The 13,688-nt window shown below is 37.5% G+C and overlaps 1 protein-coding gene across 1 annotated transcript in view; it reads right to left on the minus strand.

Annotated features, from left to right (window-relative positions):
- SCAF8 (SR-related CTD associated factor 8) overlaps window positions 1-13,688 on the minus strand; it is a 165,919-nt gene that overhangs the window by 46,831 nt on the left and 105,400 nt on the right. The window lies entirely within an intron of this gene.

The raw sequence follows: 13,688 nt of genomic DNA on the forward strand, positions 1-13,688 counted from the left end.
TTAATGAATTTTAAATATCCATCCAGTTAGCAAACTTTCAAAGAAAACAATTTCTTCTAACTTCAAAGAACATGGCAACAGCTGGAAATATTACTGGATTGCTAGATAAGTTGCAGATACCTTTCCATATAAGGTGAAAAATGTACTAAGGCTCTTAATGCCATATTGCACATCTTTTTCCAGCCAGTATTCATAACAGTCAGTTGAAAACTATACAGATCTCGAAAAAATAGTAATATTAATTGAGATATTATCAATGCATTTCATATATACCAGAATGCATCATTTATATTAACATCCAGTTTAACACACTGGTTAAGACATCAGGTCCAAAACCAGGAGACTGGTCCCACATTAGGCACAAAGTGGTTGGGTGTCCTTGGGCCAGTTTCACAGTTACAATGTCTCTCCACCATGGTCACATGCCTGTAATTATGCCACCGTCACATATCCATGATTTACATTTTTTGTGGAAACTGGTATTTACTTCTAGTTTCCAGAAAAAAACATCCCATAGCGTACAATGGATTTATTAGTAACTGTGGCATTTGCATAATGTCCACGCCTTTGACTTACAATCTGCTACACGTTTTTAACACAGGCATTTTATGGCCTGTGGGCCACATCCAGCCTGTGAACGGTTCTAGTCCAGCCCGCTGTATCAGCAGCGGTGGAGTGTTGGCAGCGATGGGGAATTGGGCAGCAACAACGGGGATGGTGGTGTTGGCGGCAACATCAACAAAGGGCAGGATAGCAATAGTAGCATGAGTGGGGCCACAACAGCTAGGAGGAGTGGGGTGGCAAAGGCGGCCGCAATAGTTCCAGTTTCTCATATGGCCCCTTGGGAAAATTGCCTACCCCTGGTTTAACATCTGCTGTAAAAAGGCTGTAAAACCAGGTCCTGTCACAGACACCATTATGGTTGTAAGCCAAGGACTACATGTACAATAAGAGCCGTGTTGGCGCAGTGGTTAGAATGCAGCATTGCAGGTTACTTCTGCTGACTGCTGGCTGACTGCAATTTGGCAGTTCAAATCTCACCTGGCTCAAGGTTGACTCAGCCTTCCATCAGTAAAATAAGGAGCCAGATTGTTGGGGGCAACATGCTGGCTCTATAAACCACTTAGAGAGGGCTGTAAAGCACTGTGAAGCGGTATATAAGTCTAAGTGCTATTGCTATACCACATATTGCTCATAGAATGATATTCATTGCCAGACTGTACGCATCTTATCATTTGGGCTACTTTAACATGCTAAACAAATTATGATTTGTGCCTTCAAGTGGGACATACCAAAACTCATCCTAGGGTTCATGTTTCTAAAAAAAAAAAGAACAGACTCAGGGAAAGAAAGGCTTCTTCTTCAGAAAGGAAAATATGCTCAGAAACAATAAGAATTATTTTGTCACACAAATGCAAGTAATTAAGACATCGTTGTTGAGATTTTTTTAAAAAAAATTCAAAAGACATAAAACAGAGGACTTGTGAAATTAACAGACGGGATGGGCCTATAAATATCCTCCCCAATTTCTAACAAGCTGTCTGCGAATTGCAAGTGGAGCAGAACATTCAACACCTGCCACCCCCACCAGCATTATTTCCCTATGGTTTAGCTAAAGATACTATCCTTCCATTTTATGCTTTACAGCTCTGTAACACATTGGAAAGGCAATTTTCATCAAGGCAATCTAATTCTTTTGAAAATAATGACCTGTGTATGCATACTGTATACTGTATGTACAACCTAGTATTAGAAGGGGAAAAAGAGATATTCCTATCTTTCTCCTCACAATATTAATTACTCGGAGCTTCTAATCCATTTTTTTTTAATTTCAATGTATACTTCACCCAATTCAATGACTCTGTGTGGCTCGCAGTATAACGTACCATAAAAAGTCTAATACAAAACAGAATAAGATGGGATGCAGTCAATCTATACAATCATAAACAAAAATAAATATATGTTCAACAAGAAGCCCCATCCATCTAAACACAAGACCTGAAGTCTTCAAGACTTTGCAGAATACCAACAGGATGAGGTCACATGGATTTCAAGGAGGTGGGAATCAGTGGTAGGACAGAAAAGGCATGTTTCTTGGGTCCCAAAATACAACATTGCTTAATCAAAGGTATCCAGAGTATGTCAATTCTCTTAGCACATACTGATTGAGAAAAAACGTGGGAGGCAGGTGGTCCCTCAAATAATCTGGCCCAATGCTATGTAGGGCTTTATAGGTAACAACCAGCACCTTGAATTGCACCCAGAAGCATACTGCAGTGAATGTAGAGGACAGTTTTCAAATAGAAAGATTTGCTGCAAGGCAAGAAAAATGTAAATATATATTGAGCACAGATCAAGAAAGTGATTTATGAAAACCATTTGGATAGCCTCTCCACCCACTTCAATGGGACTGAGACAGGAAACCCCACTATTAAGTGACGTGATTGCAAGTTAAAAAAAAAAATGTAATTGTGCCACTTAGTGGCAGCAATTCCAATAGTCCTGCTTGCTTAATCCTTAAGCAAAGACCTCACCTAACCATGACTTGAGACTTCCTGCTGGCTTTCCCATTGACTTTGCATATTGGAACGGGTAGGGAAGGTTGCAAATCCCAATCATGTGATGTGGGATTCTATAATATTGTAATTATGAGACAAATGCCAAGCACTCAGATCAAGTTCATGTAAACATGGGGACCTGGAACAGTCATGAGTACAAAGATCGGTTGTAACTGTCAATTCAGTGCCATTGTATGTTCAAACAGTGGCTGAACAAGTTTATTAAATGAGGACCACCTACATACTAAATCGTAATCAATATTCCTCATTACTTATGCTACTTTATGCTATATACAATGAGCAAATGTATAAACCAATATGCTATATAATTCTGAGCCAAGAAAGAGAACAGTTGAATCTGTCTTATATCAGCATAAAGATGTATGTGAAAGGGAAAAGATCTAAATGTAAAAATACATATGGTATGTATGGGTTATAGTTTGGGGAAATAGAAGGAAAATCTCACCACTGTTGAGAACTTTTCATCTAAATACCAAACAACAGAATGCCACTTGCAGCTTCTAATTAAATTGAGAATACTGAACAAAGATAATAATGATCCAACTAGACAAAAGTGTCAGCCATTTAACATCAAACTACTGACATGTGTGTGCTTTATATTAAATATATTAGTATTAAATATATTAAAACAAAGGTGTGTTAATAATAGTTTCAGTCGTTTCAAAATAAATACATTGTATACATGCGGTTTTCAAAGTTGCATTTAAGTGTACTTGATACATAGATAAAATATCAAAAAATTGATGGACTCAAACTTTATCACACTACAAGTTATTTGGATTTTACTTAACACAGTATATAAACCCAGACAGCTATGGTTTAGTATTGAAGATCCCCATGCAGTCTCCCAAAAGACTTTCAAAAAGTTGGAATTATTGTTTGAATATAACTTTCGTTTATGCTAACCGAATATAACTTGTTTACTACTGGTTACAAGTTTCCTATCTTTTTTTTTTAAAGGGAAGGATTACTAAAAATAGTCTTAAATATATATGGCTTAATAATAAATACACAAACTGAAATTATGGATTCAAAGTTAACCAAAGTAAATGATGACTGAACAAACCACCGTTATATTGAAATTGGCATTTTTTCATGTCTTGAAATGTCTACAAAATGTTCTGTTTAAAATATTTTCCATGCAATTATTGTTTAGTCAGAGGTCGGTCGTATTTATGACTAAGAATGAAGAACCAGAAGACCATTGAAGGTTCTGAGTATTCAAAAGACCAAGTTTTTAAATACCAAAACTCTAATTAATTGTTACTGATTGATGTTATTATCGTTTCAACAATATAAGCCTTCCAATAGAAGAGAATGTTTATGGCTCAGGATTGAACGGTGGGACTGAACATTGGTGCTCTTTGATTTTGACTGTTTTCTTGCAGATTTTTCATCACCCAACTAGATAACATTATCAGTGCTAGAAGAAAGTGGGGTTTGTTCTTTGTTTATATATAAGTGGCAGACAGCAGACCCCATTACCTTCTAGCATTAATGAAGTTCCTAGTTTAGTAATGAAACATTGGCAAGAAAACAACCTAACTCAAGAGAGCATCAATGACCCCACATATATATCTTTTTCAGACCTACCTTTAACTAATAAAATCATATTCAGAAAAATATTTCATACATGTTATTTCAGGGCCCAAGATATCCATCTTGAAATCTTTTCAACTACTGTAGAAATTTAATATTAAATAAATAATCTTCAATAGTAGAGTCCATACATATATATGTAAAATTTAAACTCCTGGGTCTCTGATCTTTTCCAAGCTTAGTTTTACCCTGCAGGGATTTCATTACCAGGCTAGATATCATCAATACATGGGAGAAAACAGTTTGCTGCCTGTGTAAATAGATAAACAATCATGAAAGGAACAATGTTAATTAAAGATCAAAGAAGAAGCCATAGTCCAATCAAGACTGGCAGGGAATACTAATATATAAGCAACAAGCAAACTTCACACTCTTTTCTACTGATTAAGTTACATACACTGATAAACAACTGCAGAAAAGAAAAAAACAACCACTCCCAAATAAGGAATCTTTATTAGGATGAATGCTTTTAATCTTTTCATTTGATCTAGTGCTGTAAAGTAAGAAAAGTAAAAATTATGGATATAGTCCCCTTAAGGATTGTGTGACTTATTATTTATTTATTGAATTTATATTGCTGCCTATTCACCCATGGCAACTCGAGGCAGCTTACAGAATGTAAATATTAACTAATGTATGAAAACTGAACCTGTATCCGATGACTGGAACAATGCTTTTACTATTCCATCACACATTAATTCAAATACAATACACTTTTTTAATATAAAAAATGTTTAAGTGAAATGTTGAATCACTTAAACCTTAATTTGTTAAATTAATTAAAATTAATCACAGGTTTGTTTCTTGAAGCTATCAAGCATACAATGCATTCATATACCCCAGGATAGGCAGGTCTTCCAAGAAGAACAAAAAATTCTATTTCTTATGGAGAGGAAAGGATTGGTTACAAAAAAGGCTATTAGCATAGTTTATGAAAAGATAAGGGCCTTTGTTTGTAAATGAAGGAACAATCATAGTGTTTATCTTTTTAGTTTACAATTAATACAGTTCCAAACATTTGATTGTAAATAAGCATTTTATGCATACATAAAAGTAAATACAATTATTAGGCACAATATATATTTAATCTACATGCCAATGCTGTCCATTCTCTGGTTTTAATAGAGTTAGCTTACAAAATTTCTGTTATTCCAGGATTTTTGTTGTTTAAAAGAAACATATACATTTGTGATGATCTAATGATATGAACAGACTGAATTAATTATAAAAACATGTGCCTTCTTCCCATCCTCCTCCATCTATATAGAGTAGGAATTTCCTTTTGAATAGACAATGTATGCAAACAAACTTTGTGTAAACTGTCAACTAATTTATATTTATATAAGAGACTAAACAGGTTAAACAGCTTGAAATGCTGCTTTTTAATTCTTTAAAATCAATATATCCTACCCACATATCCAAACCTAGATGCCTTGCTTTCAATCCAAACATTTGAATAAAACACTCAAATGTTATTCATCTGGAATTCTCCACTTTGACTCAATGGAAGACATGGAGTCAATTAAGGGCAGGTTGATGAGCAAGAACAGACAAGACAATAATTCCATCCATATGGAGACCACCAAGGTTTGAATATGCAATGGACACTCACCTGGCAGGGGATTTATAGCTACATATGTCAATGTTTGTTCCAGGTATCTAGAGAATTCACATTATACACTACACAACAGGAGATGTTATATAAGATTATAACAGCACATAAAAATAAATATTTTAATGCTCTTTCCTTGGCTCTACATTGATTAGTATATGAGCAGATTTTTTTTTACATTTTCCATACCATACAGCAACACATAACACCAAATAAATGATTTTTTTTTCCTCTGTGGCTCCTCTGAGACATTTGGATCCCAGAAAAAAATAAAATTGCTAGGAAGGGATTAGAAATAAAAATCTTTCTTTTAAAATACCAAATTATTGTCACCTAAAATATTTCTTCTATGTTCTAGTTTACAGAGCCCAAAGCATTTAAGTTTATTGATCCTACCATCAGGCAAACAGGATGCTTTGGAAATTAAAATGAGGATGAGGAAAATGAAACAGGACACTTTAGAAACGAGAAATGAAACGTCTTCAAGCAAAATAAAGCAACTCCAGTTGCCTTTGAAAAAGCAGCTTTGGGGCAACCATGTCCTGGATGACTGAACATTTCCATAGACAATCTTTTCATCTTGATACCTCGTAGCTGTTACCATGGTCTAAAAAATACTATGTAATCTGGACAACCAGCTTCAGATGTTATGCTTCTACATGAGAGCCTTGGAAAGAAACATTGATCTTTTCTGGATTTACTTTGTTGGGTATTGCACTGCAGAAGCAGGCCCGCTGGCCTATTTTTCTGCCTTGCATTACTTACATAGAACCTTCTGCATGTTCCTAAGAAATACACAAATTAAGTATCAGTGCATTGTGTCACTTTTCCATGTACAAAACTGGGAAAATAAGCCCTTCCTATCAATCCCCTTGGTGAAAGCGTCAATTCAATGCATTAATCATTTCCCCTTTGGGATATCAAAACTAACTCTTTTCTGGTCCATTGTTGTCACATGGTTTAAAAAACCCTCTTATTTTTGTCACAAGTATGTGAGTACATTCGTTTTTATAATGCTACCCACTACAAATAGAAACTCACGTTCAATTAATATATTAAAAAATGAACCTAGTAAAATGACAGTACTGATAATTAACAGATCATTCTTGCTAATGTCTCACTGTCAGCATCTAGTATAAGGCAATTATTGCAAACCCTAAATTCAAATGTTTTTTTCAAAATATTTGCTTCTTCCCATTTTATGTAGAACAGAACATGTATTTTATAATTTCTACAGACAAATTATGAATGTGTATTGTAATGAGAAATTTACATGTGAAATAGTATATGGACACGGATGGAAACAAGAAGGATTTCCAAAGGTAGAAAGGAATGGAAAGGAAATGGTGATGGTGTTGGTGCAAACTGTATATACACACACACACACACACACACACACACACACACACACACAAAGATCCACATACAAATACCCGCGAAAACCTCAGAAAACACACACACACACACACACACACACACATATATATATATATATATATAAAGCACTTAGATTTATACACTACTTCACAGTGCTTTTACAGCCCTCTGTAAGCTGTTTACAAAGTCAGCATATTGCCCCCAACAATCGGGTCCTCATTTTACCAACCTCGGAAGGATGGAAGGCTGAATCAATCTTGAGCCGGTGAGACCTGAACTGCCAAACTCCTGGCAGCAGGTGATCAGCAGAAGTGGCCTGCAGTACTACATCCTAACCACTGCGCCACCATGGCTCTTATGCTGCCCACAGTGATTCTGGGTAGCCAACAACACATAAAAACATCATATAAAATAAGACACAAAAAAACCAATTTATAAAGCCTATATGGAGGACTTGTTGACTGGAAGGTTGTAGTTGAAGACCCAAGTACCACACAATGAGATGAGTTCCCATTCTTGCCCCAGCCCATCAATCCAGAAGTTCAAAAGCATGCAAATGAGTAGATAAATAGGTACCACTTGTGGGAAGGTAACTGTGTCCCATGTGCCTCAGCATTACCATGGAGGCATCTTTGGACAACACTGTCTCCTTCGACTAGGAAATGGAAATGAGCAGAGTTGGACATGAATGGTCAAAGGAAACCTTTACCATATGAAACAAATCTATTAGGATATATTTCCTTTAATTTAATCCCTCTAGTTTCCTTAAATTGCAATTTCTTTCTATACTTTGTTAAAGTTGCTTATCCAAAAGGGAATAAAGTAATGGGTACACATGTGACATTAGTCTTGCAGTAACTACGGTACATGACTCTATGTTTTAATGAAACCTTAGGCAACTGAGTCTTTCTTTCTTCCCTGGCAGGGCTACTTTTTAAGTGTAGAAATAATATACTTTATTTGTAAACATGTTAATATACACAGGTGGCAGGAGTCCAAAAATCAGAACAGATTAAGAGAAGCAGTTCCTGGTGAATTGCCAGCTATAGGTGCAAGAAGGAAGAGAGCTATCAATCTTAATAGAAGACAAATGGGAATACAAATGGGAATATGTGAATAATCACTCTGTCACAACATCATATGCCTTAAATAATACAAGCATCACTAAGTGCTCGGAGGTACCAGAGAATCAGATTAGCTTACATTTATGCAGTCTATATCTTCATTGCAACCCTTCATGAGCCAGTTTCAATCTGTGTGCTAAATGAATCTATGCTTATCTTTTTGTTCCAGGTATTTAAGAGTTTATATTATACTAAACATCAGGAGATGTTATATGAGACTATAACAATCCATAAAAGTAAATGTCCTTAATGTTCTTTGTCACCATCATCTACTAAGTATGTTAATGTCTTCTCTGGTTAAGAAAAACAGATGAGAAATACAATCATTCCTCTTAGAGTACTTATAATTAACTACATTCCTGACAAAATTTGCTGCTACATCCAACATTTGGTTATTTTGTATGTCCCCAACGTACAATTATTTATTCCTGTAAATGTTGAATCTTAGCCTACATAAAATCATCAGAGACAGTTCAGAAATGAGTTATAAGAAATATGTTGTTTTGGGTGTATAAGCTACATACATTTTCTTTTGTCTTACAAACCCACACACAAACCCACCCATTACTGTGCATCACAATTTGGAAATTATAAACAATTGTGCAAAATCCAAATACCAAAGACAAAGAAAGATGAGCTAAATACCATAAGTAACAAACCAAGCAAACAATCCTCTTTTCAACTGCATTCAAGTCCATAAAAACAAACTCAATAAATCTCTTCAACCTTTGTTAGGAAAACCCATGAACAATTCTAGGGAAGACTTAAAGATTACTAAATAGTCTCTTTCCTTTTCACTTGCTTTTAGAGTATCTACCACACAAGGGAACCATTATAAACTGCAGTAAGAAAAATATTTACAAGCCAATATAAACTAGATACCCCATGAATCAGTATTTGTACAGTTTCAGGCACAGAGGACTTCCCAGCAGCAAAAGTTCAGAAACATTTTCATAACAACAGGCTTATTCTTAGTATCTTCTTGGATATTTTCTGACAAAAAGGCTGCGGTGAAATTAACCAGGCACTCTGGGAGAAGGAATGCCTTGCTCTGAAACAATGATAACCAGAAGTTACCACTCAAGATAGTGTAAAATCACTGCAGAAATTAAAACAATAATGCAAAGTATGTCTGCCCTGTGCACATTGACATATGAACGTTTCACCACATATGCAAGAATCATTGTTGTGGGAAGGGCAGCAATATAAAATGTACAGATAAAGTAAAAATGTATTTCTGAACTGCTATTATTCATTATACTGGCCCAATGCCAAAAATCTCTTAATACATCACAAATTAGGAGAAGTGAAAAGGAATTACCTTTAGATTACAGTCTTTAAAAAGGCAGGATTGTGGCTCAGGTGTTAAACAGTAATATTGAGGTGTTGAAGGCAGAATAATTTGTTCACATAGCAGTGGGAAAGAGAACCTAGGCAATCTATGTGTTGTGCGAATTATGTTGGGTAAAAGAAGCCTGCAATGCTGGCTTGTACTATGTGAACTATATAGTCAAGTTAACTCTGGGGAAGGAAGGAAATCGCTGCCACTCTAGAAATTCAGGATCCTGTGCACACAATTTAGAAATGTGGTAAGGTTTATGAAGAGGATTGTGCAAGTTTTGTCCAAGGCAAAGACACAAAAGCGATGCAACGATGGTATTAATACTCATTGGACCTTAATATTCCTGCCATTCAAGCCGGCAGCCTAAACTAAATGAACACACGCGCGCGCACATGTGTCTATGGATCAATCATCCAGGTCACGGTTATCCCAAAGGTGTTTTTCAAAAGGCACCTGGACTTTCTTGGTTCCCCCCCCCCCTTGAAAACATTTCGCTTCTCATCCAAGAAGCTTCTTCAGTTCCAATAAGAAGCTTCTTGGATGAGAAGAGAAACGTTGCCTTTTGAAAAGCACCTTTGAGATGCACACATACACACTCTCAGCAACGGGGAGAATACAGAGCAGGAAAAATAAACCTTTTTTTAAATAGCCCGGCCGCTTTCGGTGGAACTATCGCTCCCCGCAGCAAAGGAGAACAAAGTAACCAACACGGTTACTTCTACGCCAGCCCAACCTTTTCCGAGTCCACCCCGCTGAATTACTTGGGCGCAGAGAAACAACCTCGCTTAAAGGAGAAAGAAAAGCAACCACCCCTTCACTGGATTTACACGGGTCCCAAAGTAACCAAACCCATTTTAGGAGAACCCAGCCACAAGCAACTCTTTGGAGTTTAATTCTACTATATCTTGGACCCAAACAAAGCGCCTTACGGGCTTTAAAGGACTCGCCCTTTTACTGCGTCCTCGACACCAATCCCCCAAAGTTTCGAACTACACGCAGCCCCACGCCGTCCGCGCGCCTACAGGGGGCCACCCGTGACTGACGCGCGCCTGAAAGGGCCAAAAAGGCAGCGCGCCATTCTCTCCGGCCAGCGCTCCGCTTACCTTCCGCTCGAGCCGTGGGGAGGACGCCGCGTTCTCAACCCCGAGAGCCTATCTCTCTCTTTCTCTCCCCTCCCTTCCGCCCTGTCCGGGGTGGTAGAATCCCAAACCCAACCAGCTGAGCCAAGCCCACCGCAGTAAAGGGTGTTGCTCCTCCAAGAGCGCCGGCTCTTTGCAAAAAATAAACCGAGCGGCGGGAGGGAAGCCAGTCCCAAGCCTGAAGTTTGCTCGAAGAACTGACTCCTCCCGGACTCGACTCTCGTGCGGTCGCTTCTGACAAGAGCGAGCCGCCGCCTCTTTCTCCTCTGAAGCGCTCCTACTCCGCCTCGCCCCTTTTCAACGCCCCACAGGCTTGCGGGCGGCGCGAGGCGAGGGGGAAGGGGGCTTGCGAGAGTGGGCCTACTCGCCCGTTTCCCCCCCCCCTCCACATATACACACACACGTCTCCATGCTTCTTCCTTTGTGCTTCTTTGAGGCTGCCTTGAAATAGCCGCCTTTTTCTCGTCCTCCACCAGGGTTGGGTCAGCCAGCCTTTCTAGCTGGGTTGACGCCGAGGACCAAACGGGTCTAGATGAGATATACTCCGGTGAACGACCAAATAAAACAAAACCTATGCGCAAAATACCTGTTTTGCATCCAAAAGATTCCAGGTTTAATCCCCAGCATCTTCCCCTTCCTAAAAAAAATAAAAAATAAACAAAACTATAGTGTGACCAAGCTTCCTCTTCTATATAAAAAAAAACTATATAGGATTTAGTCCAGTTTTAGTTTTAAATGATGTTAAAACTCTTGAGGGTCATTTTTATCTAAAGCAAAAATCTTATAGTTTTCCCTCACCCTCCAATAAAGTGTTGGGTAAAACAAGTTTGCATGTTGTCCCAAATGTGCTTTTTGGGTAAAACAAGCCTGTATGTTGTCCCAAAGAGGCAACTGGACCTTCTGTTTTTTCTTTGAAACTTCTTGGATGAGAAGCTAAACATCTTCAAAAAAAAAACACCCAGAAAGCCTCTTTAAAAAGCACCTTTGGTGACAACCATGACCCAGATGGCTGAGAATCTCCATAGATATTAAGCCTGCATGTTAGTTTGTGCTATGTAAACAAATCAAACCATTTCAATTGTCGCCATGGTCAGGATAACCATGGGTAGGGAGGAAAAGCATGCCACAGACACAGACTTTGCTTTAAAAATGACTCTTAAACAGGCTTGCAACGTACTGTGTTTTGTGAACATGAAGTGTCTGCTAACTTGTATATCTGAAAGCAGGATTCTGTAGGCTAGATGTAAAGATAACCCACTGCTTATTTAATCATGTTTTGCTGAATCAACCTAGTTAGCTGAAACCACAGACCATAGAGTAGCCAACCACATTTTAGCTTAGTAGGTTGCATAATCATAGTCTATGTAATAAAACTTAGTTGCTGCATAAACTTTCATTTAACTTTGGATTAGTGTGCAACATAATGAAAGCCAAAACACCAGATGGATTCTCGGAACAAACTGTTTTATAAATTAGCTGTAATAGCACAACAGGACAGGATAAAACATTCTGTGTAGCTAACATAAATACAGGTAGTCCTTTAAGATTATAATTAGGACAAGAATTTGCATTGCTCAGCAAGGCGGTTATTTAAGTGACTCTTGCCTGATTTTTATGACTTTTCTTTGCCACAGTTGTTAAGCAAATCATTGCAAATGTTAAGTGAGTCACACGGTTGTTAAACTAAGCTGGCTTCTGCCATTGACTTTGCTTATCAGAAGAAGCCATATGGGAAATCACAGATGGCAATTGTTGAACACTGCAACAGTTGTAAATACATAGCAGTTCATACGTATAAAGACTGGTCCTACGTCACTTTTCTCAGTGCAGTTGTAACTTTGACTATTCATGCTGCCTCTTTATTTCTGTCTTAAGGGGCTATTCAATCACAACTATAGCTTTTTTGTGATTATGCGTGACAAGTAAGCTTGAAGCAACTTTTACTTTCAAATTAGCACTAGTCTATATATTCTAGAACTTAGCATTATACATCTACCTTAGGCTCTTATCCAGTGCACCCTTTTAATCAAAATTCCAGATGTACCTAAGGCTAGTGTGTCTTCCAAATTTCTAGAGGCTCCCATTCCCAATTAGTCAGCATAGGTACTTGAAATTGGAATTACAGTAGTTGTTGATTAGCCCATTCCTGCAAGCCCAGAGCTCATTATTATATTTGCTCACACAAAGACCATATGTGGAGATGAATCCTACAAAGAAACCTATTAGAAAAAATAGAAATCAAGGGAAAGAGGCATATTGATTCATTTGGAAATATTTAAGTTACTTTTTATACATCTACTTTCCTGCTAGCAAATCTATGAGGGTGGCAGCTATACTAAGCCAGTGTTTCCTAAATTCAGCAAAACAATAGCAAAGTTAAAGCATCCCAGATGGAATCATGAAGGATATTCGAGTTGTAAAAGCGAAGTATCTGAAAATAACCATGTAACAATTTTGTTCTGCATCCTGAAATGTTTACCAAAACAAACTCCAGTGCAGGATTAGATTAAATGTGGAATTCATTCCTCAATGACATAATCCCTAATATATGTTTTTATAGTACATTAAACCACTCCCGCCACTGTGTAGTGTTGAGGGCAAGACTGTCTCTCCTTTGAAATATTTTGGCTTTCAATGTAACCACTATGTGACTATGAGATCAAATTTCAGTTAAGCTTTTATCAAAAATATCTCTGGCTATCATTCGAGATGAGATTCTGCCTCCCCTGTCTTTTATACTGCCATTTTTTCTTGCCACTAAACTGCTGTTCCACAGTCTTACAAGATTACTTTTTGTAAATATTTTTGTAAGTTGCTATTCTCTAGAATTATACATGGATAATTATAAGAATGGAGTAGATCTCTATAGTGAATCACTGAATTATAAGCAGTAGCCTTTTCTGGAAAGAGTTCTGA

The sequence above is a fragment of the Notechis scutatus genome, chromosome 1, assembly GCF_049901735.1.
Source record: "Notechis scutatus isolate UNSWTSFEM ecotype Mainland chromosome 1, rNotScu1.2, whole genome shotgun sequence".
Lineage (NCBI taxonomy): Eukaryota > Metazoa > Chordata > Lepidosauria > Squamata > Elapidae > Notechis > Notechis scutatus.